Source organism: Entelurus aequoreus, linkage group LG02, assembly GCF_033978785.1.
Source record: "Entelurus aequoreus isolate RoL-2023_Sb linkage group LG02, RoL_Eaeq_v1.1, whole genome shotgun sequence".
Classification (NCBI taxonomy): Eukaryota; Metazoa; Chordata; class Actinopteri; order Syngnathiformes; family Syngnathidae; genus Entelurus; species Entelurus aequoreus.
Window position 1 is genome coordinate 2739438 of NC_084732.1, and position 23762 is coordinate 2763199.

Genomic DNA, 23762 nt, shown 5'->3' on the forward strand with positions numbered 1-23762 from the left:
AACGTTGGTGTAAACACCTTCAGACGTCCGCGCTGATCCACTTTAAAAAGAGTCTCATCGTAATCAAAAACAATAAAGTCTTCCAAGTCCCCCCCCGCCCCCCCTCCCTTAAAGCCCCCGCGCCGCCCCCAGGCCTTGAAGTATGAAATAATATTCTGTGTGTGGGCCACGGCGCAGCGCTGAGAACGCAAACATTTCACAATAAACTTGTTTAACTAAAGGCCTCGGCACGCACGGCTGCCAGATAGACGACATGCTGCGTTAATTACAAGCGCCCGTTAAAATAAACCACCGGGATAAAATATGACTCCCACCCCCCCACCCCCCAAACACCATTCTTGGGGATTCAAACACGTCCCGATAAAGACGAAGGAGAAGAAGAGGAGGCGTCCGCCTCACATGTGCTTGTTTGGAGAGCAAACACCACGCTTTTAAAGAGACATAAACACCGGGGGGAGGTCAGAGGTCGGCGAGGGATTAGGAAAAGAGCGACCGTCGACAAAGACGATACTTTTTACCCTTCCTTACCAACACCGCCTGGGAAAGACCGCCCCGTTTTAGTAAAAGTTCTTAAAGCAGGGGTGTCCAAACTGTGGTCACACAAGAAGTCAACACATAACACAACCTGCTCACTGGACTTGGTGGATATCTTCAAAAAAAGAATGTCCAAGCACTACACATAATTCAAAATGGCACCCCATTTAAGTCCCCTGCAATGCATGATGGGAAAAATGCAAAAGGCTATTTCCAGACTTATCCATGTTTGACGCATTTTAGCTGCTTGATACTTCCGATCGATTACAAAACTTTATATTGTATTAATATAATGTGTCTGTATATATTTTCATATATATGTATACATGTACATATGTGTATGTGTATGTATGTCTGTGTGTATATATATATATATATATATATATATATATATATATATATATATATATATATATATATATATATATATATATACACAATTTCCCGACAGGGACGAAGAGGATTAAATATATATATATATATATATATATATATATATATATATATATATATATATATATATATATATATATATATATATATATATATATATATATATATATATATATTTTATTTTTTAATTAAAAAAATAATTTTAATTAAAAAATTAAATAAATAAAAAATAAATGAATAAAAAAAAAATATATATATATATATATTATTTTTATTTATTTATTTTATTTTATTTTTTTTTTAATCCTTTTCGTCCCTAACGGGACATATATATATATATATATATATATATATATATATATATATATATATATATATATATATATATATATATATATATATATATATATATATATATATATATATATATATATATATATATATATATATATATATACATATATATATATATATATATATATATATATATATATATATATATATATATATATATATATATATATATATATATATATATGTATATATATATATATATATATATGTATATACACATATATACAAACATGTATATGCACATATATATATGTATATGTGTATATATTTGCATATGTGTATATATATATATGTATATATATATATATATATATATGTATATACACATATATACAAACATGTATATGCACATATATATATGTATATGTGTATATATTTGCATATGTGTATATATATATATATATATATATATATATATATATATATATATATATATATATATATATATATGTATATATATATATATGTATATATATATATATATATATATATATATATATATATATATATATATATACATATATATATATATATATATACATGTATGTATGTGTATATATACAGTATATGCATGTATGTATATGTGTATATATGTATGCATGTATTTGTATATATGTATGTGTATGTATATATGTATGTGTACGTATATATGTATGTGGATATATATATATATATATATATATATATATATATATATATATATATATATATATATATATATATATATATATATATATATATATGGTAACACTTTAGTATGGAGAACATATTCACCATTAATTAGTTGCTTATTAACATGCAAATTAGTAACATATTGGCTCTTAATTAGTCATTATTACGGACTTATTAATGCCTTATCCTGCATGGCCTTATTATACAACCAGTAAGCCATTAACTAAGAGTCTAACTAAGAGTCTTCCCTCAATAACCTCAGAATTATTGCTTATTAGTAACCCTAACCCTTATACGTATGTTCCCCTAGTGTCCAAATAACTCTAAATTAAGTCTTTGTTACATACTGTATGTATATATATATATATATATATATATATATATATATATATATATATATATATATATATATATATATATATATATATATATACATATGTGTATATATATATATATATATATATATATATATATATATATATATATATATATATATATATATATATATATATATATATATATATATATATATATATATATATATATATATATATATATGTGTATATGTATATTAGTGTTACTTTACATCCAGTTGACTTTCATTCTCCGTTTGAATTTTTTTTTTGCCCAAAGTGGCGCACAAGTCAAATAAGTTTGTACACTCTAGCTTTAAGGGAACACTGATAACCCCTCCCCCCCCCCCCGAAAAAAAACCCAAAAAAACCACACACACCCTCCAGAGTGTGTGTGTGTGTATGCGATTTGTTTAGCAAGACAAGCCGGACTAATAGATTATTTTTCCTGAAGCGTGGGCTTAAAGTTGCTACTTCTTGCTGCTGGGTGGCCCACTGGCTGCAGCTTCCAGTGTTAACATAAGAATAGAGGAGGGTGGGGGGGCGACGGGGTTAAAGGGCAGGGGCGGGGTCGCGAGTTGAAATACTTGTGCGGCGTAGCGGGGGCCGCCGATGCCCGCTTCCAACATCAGGAGCGTTTGTTCCCCTCGCCCTGCACTGTGCCACCCGACATCCTCATCGTGTAGCGTCCCCTACGGGGGTCACCTGCCAGGACGCCCCCCCAAATGCTCCCTCTAAAGCAGGAGTGTACAAAGTGTGGCATATTCTAACAATATTATTAATTAGGAAAAAAGATAAAAAAGCGGATTAAAAGATCAAACATGTGTAGTTGCAATTGTGGACTCTAATAACACAAAGCTGCCATGCAGTGTATTTTAATATTGTCATTGCTCAGACAATAATAATGAATCAAAATCAACGTTGTTGTGAATTATTGACGTACTCTATATTCCAATTACTTCACATCAAATATTACACTTTGAAATATTTTTTTGGGGAAAACATATTGTGATTTGTGTGCCTTTGCCATGTAAAAAACAAAGTTGTCTTTGATAAAAAGGGAATAAAACAAACAAACAAAAACATTTAAAAAATGATAACTTATAATTAACGGATATATTTGAAGTTAACCTTGAGGCTTTTTTTTTAGTACTATTATGAAGGGGACTTTTTTGGATCCCATATTATTTTAGTGGATTATTTTTAAACGGTCATTGCTCAAAAATGTATAGTGAATTAAAATCAATTATTGACCTATTTAAGGCTCCAATTACTTCACATTAAACATTCCACTTTAAAAAATGTTGGGGGGAAATATTACACATTTAGCTTTTTTCCATAAAAAACAAAGTTTTGACCATAAATGCATAAAACATAAAAAAAATATGTGTATAGATTTATATATATATATATATATATATATATATATATATATATATATATATATATGTACTTATGTATGTATGTATGTACTTATATATGTACTTGTGTATGTACTTATGTATGTATGTATATATATGTATGTATACAGTATATATGTATGTATGTATATATATATATATATATATATATATATATATATATATATATATATATATATATATAGTATGTATATATGTACTTATGTATGTATGTATGTACTTATATATGTACTTGTGTATGTACTTATGTATGTATGTATATATATGTATGTATACAGTATATATGTATGTATATATTTATATATGTGTTTATATTTACATATATGTATTCGGATATATGTATGTTGTGTGTGTATATATATATATATATATATATATATATATATATATATATATATATATATATATATATATATATATATATATATATATATATATATTTTTTTTTTTTTTTTTATGTATATGTATATACATACATATGTCTATATTGTATGTATGCATGCATATGTATATATGTATATGTATATACATACATATGTGTACATTGTATGTATGTATGTATATATGTATATGTATGTGTATATATATATATATATATATATATATATATATATATATATATATATATATATATATATGTAAAATTATGTATGTATGTTTGTATGTATGTATATATATGTATGTATGTAGTATATATGTATGTATATATGTGTTTATATTTACATATATTTATTAGGATATATGTATGTTGTATGTGTATATATATATGTATGTATATGTATATATGTATATGTATATACATACATATGTGTATATTGTATGTATGTATATATGTATATATTTATATGAATGTGTATATATATGCATATATATATATATATATATATATATATATATATATATATATATATATATATATATATATATATATATATATATATATATATATATACTGTATATAGTGTTGGTTTTGAAAAATATCAAAAAGGCCCCCGCATGCTTGAATTTTTCAGTGTGCGGCCCTCGGTGGAAAAAGTTTGGACACCCCTGCTCTTAAGGGTTTGTATACATCAGCAGAGTGGCGACGGCGGCCTCCAAACATCTGGATGCGATGAAGCGCCATTTGTCTAAACAACGCAGCCACCCAACGCGCTCTCCAGCGTTATTGACAAATATTTCAGCGCGGCGGCGGCGGCCCTCAAAAGAGAGCGCGATGGATGCTCTGTGGGTGTTTACACCATGACGGCGCTCTCGAGGGGACGGACGCCGGGATTGTTGAAGGAGATGCTGAGATTACAAATAAAAGCGGGGCAAAATCGGCCGAGTCGTCGCCTAAATACTCGGATTTAACGCTCGGTCGGCACAACGTAGCGTGTTTGTGCACTTTTATTTCCTGCAATACGCTGCTACACAGCCTGGTTGCAAGTTGGATGTTTCCCTTGCACAAAGGCAACCTCAGTTACAGACAGTTATGGGGTTTCTTCTACATATAACTGATTTTGGCAAATAAAATCCGCCACATTTAAAACATGTATGTTTTTTTGTTTTTTTACATGAAAATACATTTAAGTACAATGGAACCTCGATTTACTAACTTCATTGGGTTTTGAACAGGGTTCGGAAATAGAAAAGTTTGTATAGTGAAGCAAAGTTCTCCATAAGAAACAATGTAAATATGAATAATTGGTTCCAGCCTCGACAAAAGTCCATATTTTAATGAAAGTTTGAACACAATATAAAATGCATAACTCTCTTTATTAACAAGCTGAACTGTGCTGTATGGGCTTTTCTTGTCAACACGAGTCCTTTTGGTGCCCTCACAAACAATCAGAAATCACCAAACCCCTTTACTTTGACACCCATATTGCGACAATATTAAACACACAAAAAACAGTAAAATCCATTTACACGGCTCACAAGAAGAGAGAACGGAGCAGACAGAAGAGGCGAAGGGACGAGCGCACATGGAAGAGGCGCCGCTGAACGAGAGGTAGTCTAAAAAATCCAGACTTTGGAGCAATGTTCACAGACTCTAGTGTTTGACTCTATATTAGATGCAATGGTTTTCCGTATTGCGACCATGATTTTGGTCCTAACTTGTTCACACCTCCTCATATGGACGGTACTTTTCCTTGTTGATGTCTCAAGAAGGGTAAAAATACAAGAACACACACACACACACACAAACATTGTTGTATTTGTTACCTTCTTGAGACCTCCAAAAAATGCCTACTTCTTTAGGACCACCCTTTCTAGACATATAAAGATGTGTATTTACAACATTGATAATATATACATACTATGCAAATATAAAAAAAGCTTGTTGTGAAAAATTAGTTGGAATTTCACAAGAAAAAGGTCACAATTTCACAAGAAAATCTTAGAATGTTGGCAGTATTATAATAAAAGTCGTTATTTTACTCGACGCAAGTCAAAATGTTACATGAAAAACTGAACATTTGTGCAATATTACGAAAGAAGTTGGAATTTTACTCGATAACAGTCGCAATTTCACAATAAAAGCTTACAATTTTGGCAATTTTATGAAAAGAGTCGTAATTTTACTCGACAAAAGCCACAGTTTTGTAAGAAAACTTTAAAATTCTGGCAAAAATTATGACACAAGTCAGCTGTTCACCGGGCGGGTTTTTCCGGGGATGATTAGGGAAGTCCTTTAGCTGCCGTCATGTTTTATCATATATTGCTGCCTTTGCACCTGTCAATGTTTACTTTTGTATGCACATTAATTCAACCAAAAATCCTGACTTTGGAGCAATGTTCACGGACTCTAGTATTTCGCTCTCTCTTAGATGCAATGGTTTTCTGTATTGCGACCATGATTTATGTCCTAACTTGTTCACACCTCCTCATATGGGCGGTACTTTTCCTTGTTGATGTCTCAAGAAGGGTAGAAATGCAAGAACACACACACACACACACACATTATTGTATTTGTTACCTTCTTGAGACCTCCGAAAAATGCCAACCTCATTTTATGAGAAAAACTGAACATTTGTGCAATATTATGATAAAAGTTGGAATTTTACTCAATTAACAGTCGCAGTTTTACAAAAAAAAGCCTAAAATGTTGGCAATTTTATGAAAATAGTCTCGACAAATGCCACAATTTTGTAAGAAAACTTTGGCAAAAATGATGACACAAGTCAGCTGTTCACTGGGCGGGTTTTTCCGGGGATGAATAGGGAAGTCCGTCTTTAGCTGCCGTCTTGTTTTATCATATATTGCTGCCTTTGCATCTGTCAATGTTTACTTTTGTATGCACATTAATTCAACCAAAAATCCTGACTTTGGAGCAATGTTCACGGACTCTAGTATTTCGCTCTCTCTTAGATGCAATGGTTTTCTGTATTGGGACCATGATTTATGTCCTAACTTGTTCACACCTCCTCATATGGGCGGTATTTTTCCTTGTTGATGTCTCAAGAAGGGTAAAAATACTAGAAAACACACACACACACACACACACACACACACACACACACACACACACACACACACACACACACACACAAACCTTCTTGTATTTGTTACCTTCTTGAGACCTCCAAAAACTGCCTACCTCTTTAGGACCACCCTTTCTAGACATATAAAGATGTGTATTTACAACATTAATAATATATACATACTATGCAAATATAAAAAAAGCTTGTTGTGAAAAATGAGTTGGAATTTCACAAGAAAAAGGTCACAATTTCACAAGAAAATCTTAGAATGTTGGCAGTATTATAATAAAAGTCGTTATTTTACTCGACGCAAGTCAAAATGTTACAAGAAAAACGGAACATACTGTATGTGCAATATTATGATACAAGTTCGAATTTTACTCAATTAACAGTCGCACAAGAAAAGCTTAAACTGTTGGCAATTTTATGAAAAGAATCGTCATTTTACTTGACAAAAGCCACAATTTTATAAGAAAACTTTAAAATTTGGGCAAAAATTATGACACAAGTCAGCTGTTCACCGGGCGGGTTTTTCCGGGGATGATTAGGGAAGTCCTTTTAGCTGCCGTCTTGTTTTATCATATATTGCTGCCTTTGCACCTGTCAATGTTTACTTTTGTATGCACATTAAATCAACCAAAAATCCTGACTTTGGAACAATGTTCACGGACTCTAGTATTTGGCTCTCTATTAGATGCAATAGTTTTCCTTATTGCGACCATGATTTCGGTCCTAACTTGTTCACACCTCCTCATATGGACGGTACTTTTCCTTGTTGATGTCTCAAGAAGGGTAGAAATGCAAGAACACACACACACACACACACACACACACACACACACACACACATTATTGTATTTCTTACCTTCTTGATACTTTCGAAAAATGCCAACCTCATTTTATGAGAAAAACCGAACATTTGTGCAATATTATGATAAAAGTTGGAATTTTACTCAATTAACAGTCGCAGTTTTACAAAAAAAGCCTAAAATGTTGGCAATTTTATGAAAATATTCTCGACAAAAGCCACAATTTTGTAAGAAAACCTTAAAACTTTGGCAAAAATTATGACACAAGTCAGCTGTTCACCGGGCGGGTTTTTCCGGGGATGATTAGGGAAGTCCTTTTAGCTGCCGTCTTGTTTTATCATATATTGCTGCCTTTGCACCTGTCAATGTTTACTTTTGTATGCACATTAAATCAACCAAAAATCCTGACTTTGGAGCAATGTTCACAGACTCTAGTATTTGGCTCTCTATTAGATGCAATAGTTTTCCGTATTGCGACCATGATTTCGGTCCTAACTTGTTCACCGGTCCTCATATGGACGGTACTTTTCCTTGTTGATGTCTCAAGAAGGGTAAAAATACAAGAACACACATACACACACACACACATTCATGTATTTCTTACCTTCTTGAGACCTCCAAAAACTGCCTACCTCTTTAGGACCACCCTTTCTAGATATATAAAGATGTGTATTTACAACATTAATAATATATACATACTATGCAAATATTAAAAAAGCTTGTTGTGAAAAATGAGTTGGAATTTCACAAGAAAAAGGTCACAATTTCACAAGAAATACTTAGAATTTTGGCAGTATTATAATAAAGGTTGTCATTTTACTCGACGCAAGTCAAAATTTTACAAGAAAAACGGAACATTTGTGCAATATTATGATAAAAGTTGGAATTTTACTCAATAACAGTCACAATTTCACAAGAAAAGCTTACAATTTTGGCAATTTTTTGAAAAGAGTCGTAATTTTACTCGACAAAAGTCACAATTTTATAAGAAAATTATAACGATAATTGGAACTTCACTTGGCAAAATTGAGACAAATGCCATCATTTTACTGAACAAATGTCACTGTTTTACAAGAACAACAAAAAAATTGGCAATATTGTGATAAAAAGATTTCACCACCATGGGGTGCTAATGAGATCTCAATGTTTTGGTTTTTGTAATGTGCTTAAGGCCGATGGTAAGCAAGTCACGGACCACCTGTGCCGCAGTTTGAGCAACCCAGCTGTAGAAGCTAACTGTTAATGGCCACTGTAGTCTTAGTAGCGTAGTCTATTTGTCCATCCTATGGTCACATGTGGGTTGTCTTACGTCAACACCGTAAAATCAGCTGTTCACCTGGCATTTTTTTTCGGGGATGAATAGGGAAGTCCTTCTTAAGCTTGTTTTAATCACATATTGCTGCCTTTGCACCTGTCAATGTTTACACATTAAATTTAAAAAAAAAAAATCCTGACTTTGGAGCAATGTTCACGGACTCTAGTATTTGGCTCTCTATTAGATGCAATGGTTTTCCGTATTGGGACCATGATTTATGTCCTAACTTGTACTTTTACCTGTTGATGTCTCAAGAAGGGTAGAAATACAAGAACACACACACACACACACGCACACACACACACACACACACACACACACACACACACACACACACACACACACACACCCACACACACCCAGTGTGAGTGTCTTGTTGGGGAGATGGTCTCAGCTCGATGGCTGCGACACAGTCTGAGGCCTTAATGCATTATCATATATCGGGTGGTCCTTGCCCCGCGGACAAAAGGCAATTGAATACAATTTAATGGCATTGCCGAGAATGTGCGTGTGTGTGTGTGTTTTGTAGGACGTTTGAGAATAAAAGCGAGGAGGAGGAGGAGGAGGAGGAATAGGCAGAGGGTCCATAAGTGAAAATAACGTCTGTGTTTTTAACGACAATGTGACCTCCATCCTCTCATCCGTGCGCTGATGAGAATGTGGACTTTTGACTGACACAAAGGTCCCGTCTACACTGCAAATCTGATTTTTTTTTTGCTCTCTTTGCCAGTCTAAATTAGTGTTGTGCCAATACCAATATTTGTGTACTTTTCGGTACTTTTCTAAATAAAGGGTACCACAAAAAATGTCATTATTGGCTTTATTTTAACAAAAAATCTGACCGTACATTAAACATATGTTTATTATTGCAAGTTTGTCCTTAAATAAAATAGTGAACATACACGACAACTTGTCTTTTAGTAGTAAGTAAACAAACAAAGGCTCCTAATTTAGCTGCTGTGTCATTTACACTATATTGCCAAAAGTACTTGAAGTGCCATCCCATTCCTAACCCGTAGGGTTCAATATGATGTGGGTCCACTTTTTGCAGCTATTACAGCTTCAACTCTTCTGGGAAGGCTGTCCACAAGGTTGCGGAGTGCGTTTATAGGAGTTGTCCACCATTCTTCCAAAAGCGCATTGGTGGAGAAGGCCTGGCTCTCAGTCTCCGTTCTAATTCATCCCAAAGGTGTTCTATCGGGTTCAGGTCAGGACTCTGTGCAGGCTAGTCAAGTACATCCGCACCAGACTCTGTCATCCATGTCTGTCATGTTGGAAGAGGAAGGGGCCCGCTCCAAACTGTTCCCACAAGGTTGGGTGCATAGAATTGTCCAAAATGTTTTGGTATCCTGGAGCATTCAAATTTAATTTCACTGGAACTAAGGGGCCAAGCCCAACTCCTGGAAAAACAACCCCACACCATAATTCCTCCTCCACCAAATTTCACACTCGGCACAATGCGGTCCGAAATGTACCGTTCTCCTGGCAACCTCCAGACCCAGACTGGTCCATCAGATTGCCAGATGGTTCTAGAGTCCAGTGGCGATGTGCTTTACACCACTGCATCCCACGCTTTGCATTGGACTTGGTGATGTGTGGCTTAGATGCAGCTGCTCGGCCATGGAAACCCATCGCATGAAGCTCTCTGCGTACTGTACGTGGGCTAATTGGAAGTTTGGAGCTCCGTGGCAACTGACTGTGCAGAAAGTCTTTGCACTATGCGCTTCAGCGTCCGCGGACCCAGTCAGTTTACGTGGCCTACCACTTGGTGGCTGAGTTGCTGTTGTTCCCTAACTCTTCCATTTTCTTATAATAAAGCCGACAGTTGAGTTTGGAATATTTAGGAGCGAGGACATTTCACGACTGGATTTGTTGCACAGGTGGTATCCTGTGACAGTTCCACGCTGGAAATCACTGAAAGCGGCCCATTATTTCACAAATGTTTGTAGAAACAGTCTCCATGCCTAAGTGCTTGTTTTTATACACCTGATTCTCATCATTTGGATGGGTGGCCAAATACTTTTGGAAATATAGTGTATGTATGTATAATGTGTGTTTATATTTACATATATATGTGTGTATATATGTATATATACATACATATGTGTATATATGCATATGTATATATATATATATATATATATATATATGTATATATATATATATATATATATATATATATATATATATATATATATATATATATATATATATATATATATATATATATTAAAGTTAAAGTACCAATGATTGTCACACACACACTAGGTGTGGTGAAATTTGTCCTCTGCATTTGACCCATCACCCTTGTTCACCCCCTGGGAGGTGAGGGGAGCAGTGAGCAGCAGCGTTGGCCGCGCCCGGGAATAATTTTTGGTGATTTAACCCCCAATTCCGACCCTTGATGCTGAGTGCCAAGCAGGGAGGTAATGGGTCCCATTTTTTATAGTCTTTGGTATGACTCGGCCGGGGTTTGAACTCACAACTAGGGATGTCCGATAATGGCTTTTTGCCGATATCCGATATTCCGATATTGTCCAACTCTTCAATTACCGATACCGATATCAACCGATACCGATATCAACCGATATATGCAGTCGTGGAATTAACACATTATTATGCCTAATTTGGACAACCATGTATGGTGAAGATAAGGTACTTTTAAAAAAATAAAATAAAATAAGATACCTAAATTAAAAACATTTTCTTGAATAAAAAAGAAAGTAAAACAATATAAAAACAGTTACATAGAAACTAGTAATTAATGAAAATGAGTAAAATTAACTGTTAAAGGTTAGTACTATTAGTGGACCAGCAGCACGCACAATCATGTGTGCTTACGGACTGTATCCCTTGCAGACTGTATTGATATATATTGATATATAATGTAGGAACCAGAATATTAACAACAGGAAGAAACAACCCTTTTGTGTGAATGAGTGTAAATGGGGGAGGGAGGTTTTTTGGGTTGGTGCACTAATTGTAAGTGTATCTTGTGTTTTTTATGTTGATTTAATAAAAGAACAAAAAAACAAAAAAAACAAAAAAAAAAACGATACAGATAATAAAAAAACCGATACCGATAATTTCCGATATTACATTTTAACGCATTTATCGGCATCGACATCCCTACTCACAACCTACCGATCTCAGGGCGGACACTCTAACCACTATGTAATTATGTATGTATATATGTATGTATGTATGTATGTATGTATGTATATATGTATGTATGTATGTATGTATGTATGTATGTATATATGTACAGTATGTATGTATGTATGTATGTATGTATGTTTGTTTGTATGCATATGTGTATATATGTATATGTATATGTATGTATATGTGTGTATGTAATTATGTATGTATGTATGTATGTATGTATGTTTGTTTGTATGCATATGTGTATATATGTATATGTATATGTATGTATATGTGTGTATGTAATTATGTATGTATGTACTGTACATATGTATGTATGTATGTTTGTTTGTATGCATATGTGTATATATGTATATGTATATTTATGTATGTGTAATTATGTATGTATGTATGTATGTATGTATGTGTGTATGTTTGTATGCATGTGTATATATGTATATTTATGTATATGTGTATATGTAATTATGTATGTGTGTATATATGTATGTATGTATGTTTGTTTGTATGCATATGTGTATATATGTATATGTATATTTATGTATATGTTTATATGTAATTATGTATGTATGTATGCATGTATGTATATAAGAGTTATAAAGTTGTAGAAATTATTGGAAACTCAAGACAGCCATGACATTATGTTTTTTACAAGTGTTTGTAAACTTTCGACCACGACTGTATATATATATATATATATATATATATATATATATATATATATATATATATATATATATATATATATATATATATATATATATATATATATATAAATATATATATACATATATATATATATATATATATATATATATATATATATATATATATATATATATATATATATATATATATATATATATTAGAAGGATCTCCAAGGGATGCAGCCACACCTAAAACGGAACATTCCGCCTTTTCTCCCGCGATAACAAAGCAGAATGTTGTCGTTTGTGCCGTCACGGAACCTCTTTTAAAGTCGTTTTTTTGCTGGAAAAAGCTTAAAAACGGATCACTGAGAGCGTGCGAACGTTAACGAGGCGCTCGAGTGGCGAACACGCGTCCACTGTAGTGGACCTCATGTCGTGTCAATTAAATCAGCGGGGCTCGTTGGCCGCCATGTTAAAGGGGGACGCGATAAGCCACGACGCCGCCGTGTTTTGTCCCCACTTTGGGACGAAATTCATTTGCAATTTTGACCGGCGTGGAAACGTCGGCGAAGTCGCGGCGAGCGTCGGCGCGCCGAGTGCCACTAGCACGCCCAAAGAGTCCAAACTGCACTCAGCGGGCCTGAGCAGGCTCACTGAAAAGGTTTGGATCCAATTCACATATAGGTCAATTAAATGCACCAACATCTGCTCTCTCCCCGCCATTTGCATACAGCATTCATATGTTAATCATGCCCCTTGTTTTTTTTTGTTTTTTTTCCCTTCCTGTGTGTGTGTGTTTGTTTCTCGCTGTGCGCATGTTTTTTTGTTTTTTTTTTCTTTTCCTGTGTGCTTCCTCCCCTCCTCCCAGCCTCTTTTGTACGGCCGAAACAAAAAGAGATGCAGAAAATGTCGGATTGCCCGCTTTTTCGCCGTCCCTATTTTCACTTCCTGCGCGTGTTGTTGTCGGCGGGGAGGTGAGCGCGCCCCTGATGGCGGCGAGGAGCCCCCTTTTTAAAGGCGCCCCGCTCTCCTCCCCGAGCAGCTTAATGCCTTATAAATCAATGATGACACAGATGGACCAGCGATAATCTATTTAGAATGCCTCACAGCAAATATTGTTGTGCAGATGATTAGACAGACACTGCTTTTTAACCCCTGAAGTCCTCACATGCTCCTCTTTTCCTCCTTTTTCAAACATGTTTACACCAAGAAAAAAAAAAAAAAAAAAATCAGGGGTATTTTATTTGAACTAAGCAAAATTATCTGCCAATAGAACAAGAAAATTTGGCTTGTCAAGACTTTCGAAAACAAGTCAAATGAAAGCTGCAAGCAGCGATGGACGGGACCGACATTGAAGGCTCATAAAATCCAAACCGGAGCAGTAATTAAAACTCTTTCGTCAACTTTTAATCAGAAGGGTTCAATCTCTCTCCTGTGCTAGTTTGAAGCCGACACGACAAACGCGCTCAGAGGAGATAATGTTTGAAAAAAGGTGACCGGTTTTTACAAAACTTTTGTTTTGAAGGGGGGATTGCAAACTTCCTGTTGATTTTTGCTGGGGGTTGTCAGTGAATGAAATCTAGGTCTAAGTGAGGCCTACATAGAGGTTTTTGTTTCATGTCTCTACGACATTCCTACTGGAAGTTACAGGCAGTTTTGTCTGTTTTCTTCCTAGGAGCAGTTTTGTCTGTGTTTTCTTCCTAGAGGGCTCTAATGCACAATTTTGAGTTTTGGGGTTGGGTTTTTTTATTAGATTTTCCAGTCCTGATGTGTGTGTCCAGTTTGGTGAGTTTTGAAGCATGTTAAGGGGGTCAAATTATAGCTCCAAGAGGCAAAGGTGACTGTTTTTACAAAACTTTTGTTTTGAAGGGGGAATTGCAAACTTCCTGTTGATTTTTGCTGAAGGATGTCAGTGTATGAAATCTAGGTCTAAGTGAGACGTACATAGAGGTTTTTGTTTCATGTCTCTACGACATTCCTACTGGAAGTTACAGGCAGTTTTGTCTGTGTTTTCTTCCTAGGGGGCGCTAGAGCGCAATTTTGAGTTTTGGGGCTAGGTTTTTTGATTAGATCGCAATTTCTGTTTACAATGATTCTTTGTTTTGTATGTGCACTGCAAAAAGTCAGTGTTCTAAAACAAGAAACAAAAAAATACAAAAATTAGGGGTATTTTATTTGAACTAAGCAAAATTATCTGCCAATAGAACAAGAAAATTTGGCTTGTCAAGACTTTCGAAAACAAGTCAAATGAAAACTGCAAGCAGCGATGGACGGGGACCGACTTTGAAGGCTCATAAAATCCAAACCGGAGCAGTAATTAAAACTCTTTCGTCAACTTTTAATAAGAAGGGTTAAATCTCTCTCCTGTGCTAGTTTGAAGCCGACACGACAAACGCGCTCAGAGGAGATAATGTTTGAAAAAAGGTGACCGGTTTTTACAAAACTTTTGTTTTGAAGGGGGAATTGCAAACTTCCTGTTGATTTTTGCTGAGGGTTGTCAGTGAATGAAATTTAGGTCTAAGTGAGGCCTACATAGAGGTTTTTGTTTCATGTCACTACGACATTCCTACTGGAAGTTACAGGCAGTTTTGTCTGTGTTTTCTTCTTAGGGGGCGCTAATGCACAATTTTGAGTTTTAGGGTTGGTTTTTTTTATTAGATTTTCCAGTCCTGATGTGTGTGTCCAGTTTGGTGAGTTTTGAAGCATGTTAAGGGGGTCAAATTATAGCTCCAAGAGGCAAAGGTGACTGTTTTTACAAAACTTTTGTTTTGAAGGGGGAATTGTAAACTTCCTGTTGATTTTTGCTGAAGGATGTCAGTGTATGGAATCTAGGTCTAAGTGAGACCTACATAGAGGTTTTTGTTTCATGTCTCTGCGACATTCCTACTGGAAGTTACAGGCAGTTTTGTCTGTGTTTTCTTCCTAGGAGCAGTTTTGTCTGTGTTTTCTTCCTAGAGGGCTCTAATGCACAATTTTGAGTTTTGGGGTTGGGTTTTTTTATTAGATTTTCCAGTCCTGATGTGTGTGTCCAGTTTGGTGAGTTTTGAAGCATGTTAAGGGGGTCAAATTATAGCTCCAAGAGTCAAAGGTGACTGTCTTTACAAAACTTTTGTTTTGAAGGGGGAATTGCAAACTTACTGTTGATTTTTGCTGAAGGATGTCAGTGTATGAAATCTAGGTCTAAGTGAGACCTACATAGAGGTTTTTGTTTCATGTTTTTACGACATTCCTAGTGGGAGTTACAGGCAGTTTTGTCTGTGTTTTCTTCCTAGGAGCAGTTTTGTCTGTGTTTTCTTCCTAGGGGGCGCTAGAGCGAAATTTTGAGTTTTGGGGTTGGTTTTTTTTATTAGATCGCAATTTTTGCCAGTCCTGATGTGTGTGTCCATTTTGGATTGAGTCGTTTTTCTTTAGTTCAAATTCGTTGAAAGGTTTGTAAGCGTTGGTCCTCTCACGTTCGTGTTTTTTCTTGACTTAAAACACATTTACACTGGTTATTAGCATTAGCATATTCCTGTGTTTGTAGCATGTTCTAAAAAATAGGATTTTCTAGACATATTGGATTGTGTCGTTTTTCTTTAGTTCAAATTAGTTGAAGGTTTGCAAACGTTGGTCCTCTCACGTTTGTGTTTTTTCTTGACTTAAAACACATTTACACTGGTTATTAGCATTAGCATATGCCTATGTTTGTAGCATGTTCTAAAAACAGGATTTTCAAGACATGGAAGTGGACATTTTGCATTGAGTTGTCTTTCTCTGGTCCAAACTAGTTGACGGTTGTTAAACTTTGGTCTATCTCTAAAGTCCTCATGATTCTTATCCTTTATTAGCAAGTCATTAGCATTAGCATATTCCTATGTTTGTAGCTTGTTCTAAAAATGACTTTTTCAACGTATGATGGCTTGATTTGTCTTTCTGTGGTCCAAATTAGTTGACTGTTTTTAAACCTAGGTCCATCTCTAAAGTCCTTTCATGCACGTCTTTTCTTCATATTTAAAAGACATGTGTTAGCAGGTTATTAGCATTAGCATAGCATTTGCATCATTTCCTGAAAATAGGATTTTTGAACGGGCATTTTGGGTTGAGAGTCTGTCTCTGTTTGGAATCAGTTAGTTAATAATAATAATAATAATAATAGATTTTATTTGTAAAAAAGCACTTTACATTGAGCAAACAACCTCAAAGTGCTACAGTGTATTGAAAAAAAATAATAATAAAAAGATAATTAAATAATAGATACAAATAAAAACTAGAACAGCCTAATAGCTAGAACTAGTATGCATATACTGTATCTATAAAAAAGTTTTTTTTTAAAAGAAGGGTTTTTAAGCCTTTTTTAAAAGCATCCACAGTCTGTGGTGCCCTCAGGTGGTCAGGGAGAGCATTCCACAGACTGGGAGCGGCGTGGCAGAAAGCCCAGTCTCCCATAGTTCATAGCTTTGTCCTTCGAGGTTGGAGGAGTTAGCCTGTCCGGAGCACAGGTGTCGTGTAGTTAATTTGTTTCTGCCCTTGGTTTCAGTTTCTAAATCATATGGCATCACTCCCGTCTCTTATTGGTCACAACAGCGCTGATAAACAACATGGCTGCCAGCCTTCATAATGATCATGTAGGAGTCGACACCGGTAAGTGGACCAGGGCACTTTAAGAGGACGTCTGGATGAAGACGTTTAAGAAAAGCCTGACACTGCGTAACCTTCTGTCTGGATGCTCCGGCGTGTTTGACATCAGGGAGGTTAATGGCCGCCCGGGGTCTCTGCCCCCGCTCTCACGGTCCGTGCTCTGCGTCAGGCCCTCCTGGAGGGCCGCGGAGCGCCGGGGTGAAGTGCAGCCTGTCAGACGTGGCAGCCGGCGCGAGCGCGCTGATAAATATAAGCTGGTATTGATCGGCTGAAAATGAAATATCCCCGAGTGGCGCGCAGTATTTAGCTCCTCGTCCGCCTCGCGTCACCGCTGGCCTTGCTCGGGAGCTAGGGGGGATGGATTTCCAAACGTGCCTCCGGGGTGCCGCCTCGCGCCAGATTTGATTTCATCTTTAACCTTTTTCTCCGGCTGCGCTCCCTCGACCTCTGCGGCGGCGCTCGCCAAATTTGTTAGCGCCTTTAAGACTATGCTAACGGCGGACTTCCTCCTTCCTTCAGGTGGCGTTCCCGTCAGCAGTGCCAGCCAGAGGCGGCTTGATCCGACACCAAGGTTCACTCCAGTATGCTGTTGGTGTGCTAAGGTAGGCCCCGCCTTTTTTTACGTCAACACCCTTTTTTTTTTACCTTCACCAGGGTTTGTTAGTTGGTTATCAACCTAACTCACCAACCTATGTTGGTGAACATTTCAGGAAATCTCAGAAATGGTATAAGAAACAAGTTCAGATCTGGATCACCGTCTGGACTCAGGATCTTTAAAATGCTACTTTACTGTTGGCGTTCTACCAGTCTTGTTCTGGTTTTAGTCTCAGGGTATTCAATCCATCGCTACTGGACTGTTCAGTTTTTCTTAGAAGACGTTTTACTTCTCATCCAAGACCCCTTTGTCAGATCATGTTCATGGATTTAGATCGGTCAGACCGAGTCTTAGACTTAGTTTGGTCAACTCTAGTTTTAGACTTAGTTTGGTCAGATCTAGACTTGGATTTACTTTGGTCAGCCCGAGTTTTAGACTTAGATTCTTACACTTCGATTGGTCAGATCAAGTCTTAGATTGGTCGGATGTAGTCTTTGAGTTAGATTGGCAGATAAAGTCTTAGATTGGTCAGATCTAATCTTAGATTTGGATTGGTCAGATCTAGTCTTTGATTTAGATTGGGCAGATAAAGTCTTAGATTGGTCAGATCTAATCTTAGATTTGAATTGGTCAGATCTAGTCTTTGACTTAGATTGGTCAGCTCTAGTCTTAGACATAGTTTGGTCAGATCTAGTCTTTGACTTAGATTGTTAAACTTGGATTGGTCAGATCTTGTCAATAATTAGATTGGTCAGATCTAAGGTAGGCCTCGCCTTTTTTTACGTCAACACCCTTTTTTTTTTTACCTTCACCAGGGTTTGTTAGTTGGTTATCAACCTAACTCACCAACCTATGTTGGTGAACATTTCAGGAAATCTCAGAAATGGTATAAGAAACAAGTTCAGATCTGGATCACCGTCTGGACTCAGGATCTTTAAAATGCTACTTTACTGTTGGCGCTCTACCAGTCTTGTACTGGTTTTAGTCTCAGGGTATTCAATCCATCGCTACTGGACTGTTCAGTTTTTCTTAGAAGACGTTTTACTTCTCATCCAAGACCCCTTTGTCAGATCATGTTCATGGATTTAGATCGGTCAGACCGAGTCTTAGACTTAGTTTGGTCAACTCTAGTTTTAGACTTAGTTTGGTCAGATCTAGACTTGGACTTAGTTTGGTCAGCCCGAGTTTTAGACTTAGATTCTTACACTTCGATTGGTCAGATCAAGTCTTAGATTGGTCGGATGTAGTCTTTGAGTTAGATTGGCAGATAAAGTCTTAGATTGGTCAGATCTAATCTTAGATTTGGATTGGGCAGATCTAGTCTTTGACTTAGATTGGGCAGATAAAGTCTTAGATTGGTCAGATCTAATCTTAGATTTGGATTGATCAGATCTAGCCTTAGACTTAGATTGGTCAGCTCTAGTCTTAGACATAGTTTGGTCAGATCTAGTCTTTGACTTAGATTGTTAAACTTGGATTGGTCAGATCTTGTCAATAATTAGATTGGTCAGATCTAAGGTAGGCCTCGCCTTTTTTTACGTCAACACCCTTTTTTTTTTACCTTCACCAGGGTTTGTTAGTTGGCTATCAACCTAACTCACCAACCTATGTCGGTGAACATTTCAGGAAATCTCAGAAATGGTATAAGAAACACAAGTTCTGATCTGGATCACCGTCTGGACTCAGGATCTTTAAAATGCTACTTTACTGTTGGCGCTCTACCAGTCTTGTTCTGGTTTTAGTCTCAGGGTATTCAATCCATCGCTACTGGACTGTTCAGTTTTTCTTAGAAGACGTTTTACTTCTCATCCAAGACCCCTTTGTCAGATCATGTTCATGGATTTAGATCGGTCAGACCGAGTCTTAGACTTAGTTTGGTCAACTCTAGTTTTAGACTTAGTTTGGTCAGATCTAGACTTGGACTTAGTTTGGTCAGCCCGAGTTTTAGACTTAGATTCTTACACTTCGATTGGTCAGATCAAGTCTTAGATTGGTCAGATCTAGTCTTTGACTTAGATTGGGCAGATAAAGTCTTAGATTGGTCAGATCTAATCTTAGATTTGGATTGGGCAGATCTAGTCTTTGACTTAGATTGGGCAGATAAAGTCTTAGATTGGTCAGATCTAATCTTAGATTTGGATTGGTCAGATCTAGTCTTTGACTTAGATTGGTCAGCTCTAGTCTTAGACATAGTTTGGTCAGATCTAGTCTTTGACTTAGATTGTTAAACTTGGATTGGTCAGATCTTGTCAATAATTAGATTGGTCAGATCTCAGGTAGGCCCCGCCTTTTTTTACGTCAACACCCTCTTTTTTTTTTACCTTCACCAGGGTTTGTTAGTTGGTTATCAACCTAACTTACCAACCTATGTTGGTGAACATTTCAGGAAATCTCAGAAATGGGATAAGAAACAAGTTCTGATCTGGATCACCGTCTGGACTCAGGATCTTTAAAATGCTACTTTACTGTTGGCGCTCTACCAGTCTTGTTCTGGTTTTAGTCTCAGGGTATTCAATCCATCGCTACTGGACTGTTCAGTTTTTCTTAGAAGACGTTTTACTTCTCATCCAAGACCCCTTCATCAGATCATGTTCATGGATTTAGATCGGTCAGTCCGAGTCTTAGACTTAGTTTGGTCAACTCTAGTTTTAGACTTAGTTTGGTCAGCCCGAGTTTTAGACTTAGATTCTTAGACTTTGATTGGTCAGATCAAGTCTTAGATTGTTCAGATGTAGTTGTACAGAGATTGGTCAGATCTAGTCTTTGATTTAGATTGGTCAGATCTAATCTTATACTTAGATTGGTCAACTCTTGGCTTGGACATAATTTGGTCAGCTCTAGTCTTTGACTTGGATTGTTAAACTTAGATTGGTCAGATTTTGTCAATGATTAGATTGTTCAGATCTAGTCTTAGACTTAGATTGGTCAGCTCTTGGCTTGGACATAATTTGGTCAGATCTAGTCTTTGACTTAGATTGTTAAACTTAGATTGGTCAGATCTTGTCAATGATTAGATTAGTCAGATCTAGTCTTAGATTTAGATTAGTCAGTTCTAGTCTTAGATGTAGTGTTAGACATAGTTTGCTCAAATGTACTCATATTTTTGTCAGACCTAGTTTTAGACTTAGATTGGTCAGGTATAGTCCTAGACTTAGATTGGTCAGCTTTCGTCTTAGACTTAGTTTGGTCAGATCTATTCTTCAATTTAGATTGTTAAACTTGGATTGGTTAGATCTTGTCAATGATTTAGATTGGTCAGATCTAGTCTTAGACTTAGTTTGGTCAGATGTACTCTTGGACTTTTGTCAGATCTAATTTTAGACTTAGATAGGTCAGGTATAGTCTTAGACTTAGATTGGTCAGCTCTTGTTTTCGACTTAGTTTGGTCAGATCTACTTTTCGACTTATATTGTTAAACTTGGATTGGTCAGATCTTGTCAATGATTTAGATCGGTCAGATATAGTCTTAGATTGGCCAGATCTACTCTCATACTTAGATGGGTCAGATCTAGTCTTCGATGCAGTCTTAGACTTAGTTTGGTCAGATGTACTCCTAGACTTTTGTCAGACCTAGTTTTAGACTTAGATTGTTGGATTTGGATTGGGTAGAAGTAGACTTAGACTTTCATTAGTCAGATCTAGTCTTTGATTGATTTTGATTGAGACTTGTATTAGTAGATTGCACAGTAGAGTACATATTCCGTACAATTGACCACTAAATGGTAACACCCGAATACATTTTTCATTTTGTTTAAGTCTAAACATAGATTTAAGTTTTTCAACTTGTTTAAGTTGGGGTCCACTTATACTTAGTTTGTTCAGATCTAGTTTTAGGCTTAGATTGTTGGACTTAGTATGGTCAGCTCTATTCTTAGACTTTGTTTGGTCAGCTCTAGTTTTAGACTTGAATTGGTCAGATCTAGTCTTAGTCTTAAATTAGTCTTGAATTTAAATTGGTCAGATCTAGTTTTAGATTTACTTTGTTAGCTCCAATCTTAGATTGTTCGACTTATATTGGTCAGTTGTAGTCTTAGACTTAGTTTTGTCACCTCTAGTCTTAGATTTAGATTGTTAGACTTACATTGAGCAGATCCAGCCTTAGACTTAGTTTGGTCAGGATTAGTCTTAAAGTTAGATGTTAGATTTAGATTGGGCAGATCCAGTCTTAGATTTAGTCTGGCCAAATCTAGTCCTAGACTTAGTTCTTCCAGACCTAGTCTTACACTTAGTTTGATAAGATCTAGTCTAATACTTACTTTGGTCAGACCTAGTCTTAGACTTAATTTGGTCAGTTATAGTCTTAGATTTACATTGGGCAGATCTAGTTTTAGACTTAGTCTGACCAAATCTAGTCCTAGTCTTAATCCGGCCAGACCTAGTCTTACACTTTGATTGGGGAGATCTATTTGTATACTTAGTTTGATAAGATCTAGCCTAAGACTTACTTCGGTCAAAATAGTCGGAACTAGTCTTATACTTACTTTGGTCAGATCTAGTCTTGGACTCAGTTTGGTCAGATCAATTCTTAGACTTAGTTTGGTCAGATCCAGTCTTAGATTTAGATTGGTCAGATCTAGTCTTAGACTTAGTCTGACCAAATCTAGTCCTAGACTTAATTCGGTCATACCTAGTCTTAGACTTTGATTGGGGAGATCTATTTTTAGACTTTGTTTGATAAAATCTAGTTTAAGACTTACTTTGGTCAGATTGGTCAGAACTAGTCTTGGACTTTGATCGGTCAGATCTAGTCTGACTAGTAGTTTTGTATTTTTTTTGTGAAAAGGTTGACAATAAACACACTAAATTTAAAAACAAAGCTTTGTGTTACTAATAGTTATGTATTCTTTCCTGTGTCTTTTTGTTGAAGTTTTCAAAATAGTTTTATTGTTTAGTTATTAATCTTATTTCTACAATAATCTGTGGGCCAATAAAAAACTAACCACGGGCCCCCCAAAAGATCCCGGACTGCATCCCGGACTCAATCATTCTGCACAATAACCACAGTGTGTTATCATCATGATACCAGAGTGTTTCCCACACATTCATTTATTTGTGGCGGCCCGCCACGAAAGAATTACGTCCGCCACAAATTTAAAAAAAATGTAAAAAATAAAAATAAACTCTGCCTCTGTTTCACTTTATGTTGCTGGTAAATAATATGGTTGTAGTAGTAGGCTAAAGTTAAATTATTTAGTACGCACTAATTAAAGGGGCAGAGCTTTAAGAGACATTTTAGCTTTTATATTTTATAAGATATATTTTTTGTAAGAACCACAGTTAATAAATATATTTCAGTGAATAACTTATTGTTCAAATCTGTATATAAATATGTACATAAAGTGTTGTAATTATATTGTCAATCAATCAATCAATGTTTATTTATATAGCCCTAAATCACAAGTGTCTCAAAGGGCTGTACAAGCCAC

The 23762-nt window shown here is 35.7% G+C and overlaps 1 protein-coding gene across 1 annotated transcript in view; it reads left to right on the forward strand.

Moving 5' to 3' along the window:
• LOC133665297 (zinc finger protein 536-like) overlaps positions 1–23762 on the forward strand; it is a 235562-nt gene that overhangs the window by 88195 nt on the left and 123605 nt on the right. Inside the window, exon 2 of the mRNA XM_062070558.1 lies at positions 18261–18343. The gene's annotated coding sequence lies outside the window, so the exon portion shown is untranslated. The remainder of the gene's footprint in view (positions 1–18260; positions 18344–23762) is intronic.